The following is a 7,172-nucleotide window of genomic DNA, read 5'->3' as shown; positions in this document are numbered from 1 at the left end:
TTAGATTGATTTGCATTATTTATTTTATCTTAAGTAATAATAATTTGTAAAAATAAAAGAAAATTAATTAAAACTTGACCTATTTCTTAATTTATCTTTTGATCAGCCAAAAGAAATTTAAGTTTCATTAATTAGGAATGACAGAGTAAATTCAACTTTATTACTCCTAGAGGGCAAGGAACTAAGTTCTATAGAATGGACTAAATTCTTCCAACATTAGCTGGAGGCCACTCTGTGCTGACTTGTGCAAGACTAACAATTTCCCCACCAAAATAATAGTGGAGGTTACCTGAGATCAGCTCTTAGATTTCTAAAACGTCATTATTTGTATACAGTCGTATGGTCATTCTCCCCTTTTCAATCCTTAGTATGAAAGTCAAATTTCCTAACATCCGAATGAGAAGGAAATTAACATGATGAGAAAGAAGGAATCACGTTGTTAAAAGGAATCGATCACGTTATTTATTTATTTATTTATTTTATTCTAGAAGGTATTGAGGGTTTAAGTGTTCAAATACATATCCTCCACCACGTGATCAAGTTTCTGAAAGAATGGGGAAATTGGTTGCTTTTGGTACGCACTAAATTACAAACTATTCAGCTTGACATTGCTACAACTGGGCCTTCTGATATCATCTTGGAAGCTGAAGTTACTGCCGAAGCTGAGGTGCTTGAGGCAACTCGTCGACAAGAGGTTTTTTGGCGTGACCGGGCCCGGGTTAAGTGGCTTAAAGAGGGTGACAAGTGTTCTTCTTTTTTCCATGCTTATGCCCGTTCTAAATCATCACGTGCTCATATTCATTGCCTGCAAGATAGGGTTAACTTACTTACTGACCAGCATGATATTGCCGATCATATTGTTGATTTCTATAGGACTTTGTATGGTCCAGGCTCTGCTCCAATTAGCGTGGTTGACTGCTGCCAGGTAATTCCAAATTTAGTCTCTAGCAATGAGAACGCTCGTCTTGTTTTGGTGCATACTTCAGATGAGATAGCTCGTGTGGTTTTTTCTATGGATCCGACTAGCTCTCTTGACCCTGACGGCTTTCCTGGGTCATTCTATCAGAATTGTTGGGATATTGTGGGTGATGATGTCATTGCTTTTGTTCAATTTTTTTGTCCTATTGCTCTATCTAATTTTCTTTTCAAGATCATTCCGAAGATCATGGCTGATAGATTAAGTCCTATTTCTTCACGGATTATATCTCCAGAACAGACAACTTTTCTGAAGGGTCGCAGAATTGTAGATTGCATTTGGTTGGTGTCAAAGGGTTTTAATTTATTGGATCGAAAAAATTATGGTGGCAATGTGGGCATTAAGGTTGATATTGCTAAGGCTTTTGACACTTTGAATTGGCAATTCCATCTCCAAGTTCTGGAGCAGTTTGGTTTCTCTTCACGGTTCAGGGATATGGTTCATACAATTATCCAATCAGCAAGATTTTCAATTTTAGTAAACGGCTCTCCCCATGGTTTCTTCTCTTGTGCTCACGGGGTTAGACAGGGTGATCCTCTTTCCCCGCTTCTATTTTGTCTCGCTGAGGAAGCTCTTAGTAGGGGACTTTCGTCTCTTTTTTCTTCAAGAAGAGTAAAGTCTATATCTTTGCCAAGAGGCTGCAAGCTTACTCATGTGCTCTATGCTGATGATTTGTTCATTTTCTGTAGAGGTGATGTTTCATCCCTCAATCGTTTGCAGTTATTTTTGGACTCTTATGGTGCTGCTTCTGGACAATTGGTTAACAAAATAAAAGTACCTTCTATATGGGGGATTCTTATTCTCATCGGCGTAAGCATGTTCAAAGAATTTTGGGGTTCAAGTCAGGGGTTGCTCCTTTCACTTATTTAGGTGTTCCTATCTTCAAGGGTAAGCCACGACGTGTTCATCTTCAATCTATTGCTGACAAAGCAAAAGCACGTCTTGCTGGGTGGTATGGAAAATTATTATCTATGGCAAGCCGAGTTCAATTGGTTCATGATATTTTTCAAAGTTTATTTCTTCATAGCTTTTCAGTGTACTTGTGGCCACCATCTTTGTTGAAACATCTATCAACTTGTGCACGAAATTTTATTTGGTTTGGAAATATTGCCGTTAGGAAGATGGTTACCGTCTCTTGGCTCCAAGTTTGTGCTCCTAAAGCTAAGTCTGGGCTTGGTTTGCGGGATCTTAGGACTCTTAATAGGGCTGCTCTCTTGACCATGGGATGGAGTACTCTCACCTTGAAATCTCTATGGAGTTCTTTTGCTTGTATGAGGTTCTCGATCTCCTATCATTTGAATTATCGCTATTTTGGTTCGTCATTATGGCAGGGGTTGAAAGCTACTCTTCCAATAATTTTCCAACACTCCAGATGGCTCTTAGGAGATGGTAAGTCTGTTCTTTTTTGGTCTGATCGGTGGCTTGATACTTCTCTTCTTGATAAGCTGCATGTCAATCGTTTCCCTAAGCCTTTAACAACTACTGTAGCGTCTTTTATTTCTGGTCAGCAATGGAGTTTGCCACACCGTTTCTTTACTTTATTTCCAGCTTTGGTAGATGAGATTCATAGTTTGCCCCTCCCTATTGTCCCTGAAGATGATCTTTTGATTTGGGAGGATTCGGGTAATGGGTTTTTCTCCTTTTCTAAGCGATATATTCTTCTACGTCCACACTTTGCTTCTAATGGTCCACAAGCTCAAGTTTGGAGGCATTTTATTCCACCACGGTTCTCTATACTTGTTTGGCGCCTCCTCCATAACAAGTTACCCACAGATGACCAACTTCAACGACGGGGCATCCCATTGGTTTCGGTATGTCAGCTTTGCTCTTTTTGCACTATGGAGGACTCAACTCATTTATTTGTTTCTTGTTCCTTCGCTCAGCATGTTTGGCAATGGTTGTCATGCTGTTTTGGTACTTCGTTACCAACTCATGGCTCAATTGGTGATTTATGGAGTACAATTGTTGGTAAACCGTTTTCTCCTCAGCTAAAAAATTTATGGCTTGCTAGTTGTCTGTTTGCTTTCATGGCTATTTGGAAAACACGTAATAAGCTTTGTTTTAATAATAAGAGGCCTTCTCTTATGCGTCTTTTTCGCTCTATTAAATCTTGGTTGCGGTTTGCTGCTCCTCATTTGCCTGGTTATTCCCGCGGTGTGTTGGACTCTCAGTTGCTAGTGAGCCTGGGAATCCAACCAGTTGCTCCTCGGTTGGTTCTTTGGCATCCCCCTATTTTTCCTTGGATTAAGCTTAACACTAATTGGTTAGCTAAAGGTAATCCTGGCCCTGCAGCTTGTGGTGGTGTTTTTCGGGTTGTGAATTGTCAATATTTTGGAGGTTATTGTCAAGGTTTAGGTCAACACTTAGCTTTCTTTGCGGAGTTAATGGGAGTTATAATTGGTATTGAGAATGCTTTTCTAATGGGTTGGCATTGTATTTGGTTGGAGAGTGATTCGACGAGTGTTTTAGCATGTATTTCCTCTACCTCATTTGCACCTCCTTGAACACTGCACATTGCTTGGTTGAATTGTTTATCTTGCATTCGGTCAATGACATTTCACTGCTCTCATGTTCTTCACGAAGGCAATTCTGTGGCAGATAGGTTAACAAATTTGGGTTTGGCTTCTTCATCTCTGATTTGGCATGCCTCACCTCCACCCGAGATCTCTCCATACTTGAGAATGGATGACCAGGGGTTCCCTTATTCTCGTGTTTCTTCTTGATGTTGATTTGGGCTTCTTGGAGTTTATTTCTTTCTTTTTCTCTATTCCAAAGATGGAAAATTTATTTCTTTTCCATCTTTTATTACTTTCTCTGGTCTGTACTTTTGGGGTTTGGCTTTTGTCCTCCCTTCTCTTTTTTGTATTTTTCTTTATTATTAATATAAAAAAATAAGGGGACAGGCGGTGGGCTCCCAGAGTGTGGTAGACCCTTCACCTTCAGGTTTGAGGGTGGGACTTGCTCCCTAAATCGTCTACTTCCGAGAAGCTAATATCGCCTCATCCCTTATTTTAATTAAAAAAAAAAAATTGGTTGCTTTTGGTAACCTTTTTATGTGTCGTCTATTTGCATTAATGTATCAGAATCAATATTTCTACAATTTTGATACTCATTCTAGATTAGTATACTTGTAAATGTCATTTCAAAGAACAGTCTGATTACTAATGGGCTGTTCAGTATCATTTTGCAAAAGCATTTTCTGTTTTTCAAAAATGAAAACAGTTATATTCGCGTCCTATAGTTTAGCGTTTTTTGTCTCTTGTACAAATAAGTTTCATAAGGGTGGTTTTGGTATGTAAAAGTTAATTCCTATTATGAATCTTATTATGAAGCAGGTCTTCAGTGAGGCCGATGTGTCACGTGGCAATTACGGGCCTAATCGTGATCACATGCAAGCTAGGAGGTGGTGCATGGGGTACTTTTTTATATATTTTTCCTTTACTACTGAGGGCATTTGGGGTATTAATAAAAAAAATAGAACGAGAGTTATGGTCGATGGGAAAACGTTGCCACGTGGGACCTTCGGAAAGCAAAAATGACAACGGATCAAATCCAACTCAGAAAACCAGAACCCTAGTGAGGGGATTAGGGAAGGGTGCGGCTATTGCGACCCTAACATTTTCTTAGTTCACCCTAAAAACATTTGATAATTATTGAAAATCTATATTACCCGAAGGCAAAATGACTAATAAGTACACTAATTTTCCAAAATTCAAATCGATAAGGAAAACTAAATACATAACCAATTAATTAAATACAACGCTACTTAATTTCTCATTGGATAACATTAATCATCATCTTCTCCACCCCAAATCTAAATTTATAACTTTTTTTGTCTTTTTGTATTTAAATAAAGTTGATAGTATTAGATCAACAACCAATTGGCTAGAGACTACAAACACTTAAGAATAGAGTAATTGGCGGGAAAACAACCAATTCTCTACCCAAACACCGCAGCTCATTACAGTCCAAGGAAAGCTCGCTTAAAAGCAAGCTTAGTACAAACAAAAATAGCCTCGCTTCCTAAGGAAACACCAATCATCTCCGGCCTACATTCAATTGTAGTACACGTGAAGCATAGAAAGATCTTAGAAAGCTCCTAGAAGTTATTTTTGCACACATACTTGTAAAAGCCAATCGTATTCTAGAAAATTACCAACTCTCATAGCAGCCATGATCCGAAACAGATTGGTCCTGGGCTATATATTGGCCCAACTATCCAAGAATGTCCACCTCTTAGACCGAACCCACCCTTATCCCTAAGTGATAAATGAGGGTGGCAAGGCACTCTCCTTGAAGGCCCACAACATAGAGCCCATCACCCCAAGTTTGAGCCCAAGCAAAAGAAGCAGACGTCCTAGCCATTTGCTGTGACTCTGCCTTTGCAGCCCTCAGGCCCTTTGGCTGCCGGCCTTTCCACCACAACATCCCTCTTCAATCAGCAACCACCAAACTAGTCGAATCCAGTAGAGAATCTCGCCAACTTGCCTCGCAATCACGACACCTCCTCGACCTGCAATAAGACTCACGCCGCACTTCGATAAGAAGTACCGATTTGGATTGCACCTGACGCGCTCCAAACAACAATGCCTTATATAAATGCGCCACTGACACTGAAGTTTGACAGCCTTGTCGGACCACCACAAAGGCACAAAATTTTCTGGCCCCACAAGCCCTGAACCAATGCAGTCTCACCCAGCCAAGGCCGACACTAAACGCAATCGGTCATGGCCGCCGCTAGGCACGAAACCCTAGGCTTAGGGTTTCGCTCTTTTCTTTTTTTCTTTCTCCTCATCAATAATTTGTTATTCAATTAATAAAACCATTAGTGTTAACTTTATTAAAGTTTTTGCAATAGTCTTTGTGAACACCGAAAGTAAAAAATTTTAAACATAAAAAATAAATGTCATTCTCTTCTTCATTACTCACAATTGTTAACTTACTAATATTTTGACATCGATTGAAATAGATGAACATTGAAACTAAAAGAGAAAAAAAAAGAAAAAAAAAAAGAAGTAAATCAGATTATGATTTTGTTAGGAAACTTTAATATATTTTAATTTTTCTATTGGTATAAATTAAATGAGATTTTTCATCAACAAATATTTTTTTTTAATTGGATATATATATGTCATTGTTTATACCACATAAGCCCAAAGCGTGATTAATATTATACTATCTCATCATCCATATATCATGGGCGCTTACTACCTCTTGGATTGCCTTCTCTTTCCTCTCCTCGCGATCGCGGATGTTGGCGGCAGCGACCTTGCTTGGAAGCCCATAACGAACCTTAGTGACCGTCATGTGATTGAAGTCGGAAAGTTTGCGGTTGCCCAGAACCACAAAATGACTCACAACCTGTATCAATTCCGGGTGGTGTTACGGGGTGACTACAGGAAGCCGCAACCAGGGGTCTTTACTTTTCGACTTATCATCGATGGCTCGGATACACCTTGAATTTCTAAAATTTGACACCTCAGTGATAGAAAATACATCCACAAAGCATATGAAATTGGACTACTTTACTATATATGAAAAACACTAATTAATATGGGAGGCATGATTTCAGAATTTATATCTTTTCGATCTTGTACTATCTTGGCAACGTACTTTTCTGATCTTCCGTCTTCATATAATAAAACTTTGTATTTATTCTGATGAAAAAAATATATATATATGAGCACAAAGCGCAAACACCAGAAATACATGGCAGAATAGCCACCAAAGACCGCCTCCTTGCCGACCAGAGATACGCCTGAGCTCCCAACACGGAGCATGACAAATCGCCAACGTCCATGTCGACCGGAGCCACCCCCGGTGGCCGGCAAGACATGGGCGCAAAACAACCCCCAAGTCTGCTGCAAGACCTTCATCATATATGGGAACACACTCCCACATCAAAATATATTTGGGCACGTAGCCCCAAAGTCTCCTATAAAATGGGCAAACACTTCCTAATCAAGTAAGTCTACTATTCTACTCTGTACCGTTTTCCTGTTTTTATCTTACACAGATACTGACTTAGGCATCAGAAGATTATAGGCTGGCAACCCCAGCAGTCTACCCCTGACCTACTTCTGTCTTGACAAGTATCGGAACAAAGGACATTCACCCCGTGATTCTGTAGATACCGGCTCCCAATATCAACAGAAACAGTCATATAAGGATATTTCTGGGAATTAGAAATGTGTTA

This window comes from Rosa rugosa, chromosome 2 (assembly GCF_958449725.1).
Source record: "Rosa rugosa chromosome 2, drRosRugo1.1, whole genome shotgun sequence".
Taxonomy (NCBI): Eukaryota; Viridiplantae; Streptophyta; class Magnoliopsida; order Rosales; family Rosaceae; genus Rosa; species Rosa rugosa.
Note: the sequence above shows the minus strand (reverse complement) of the source record.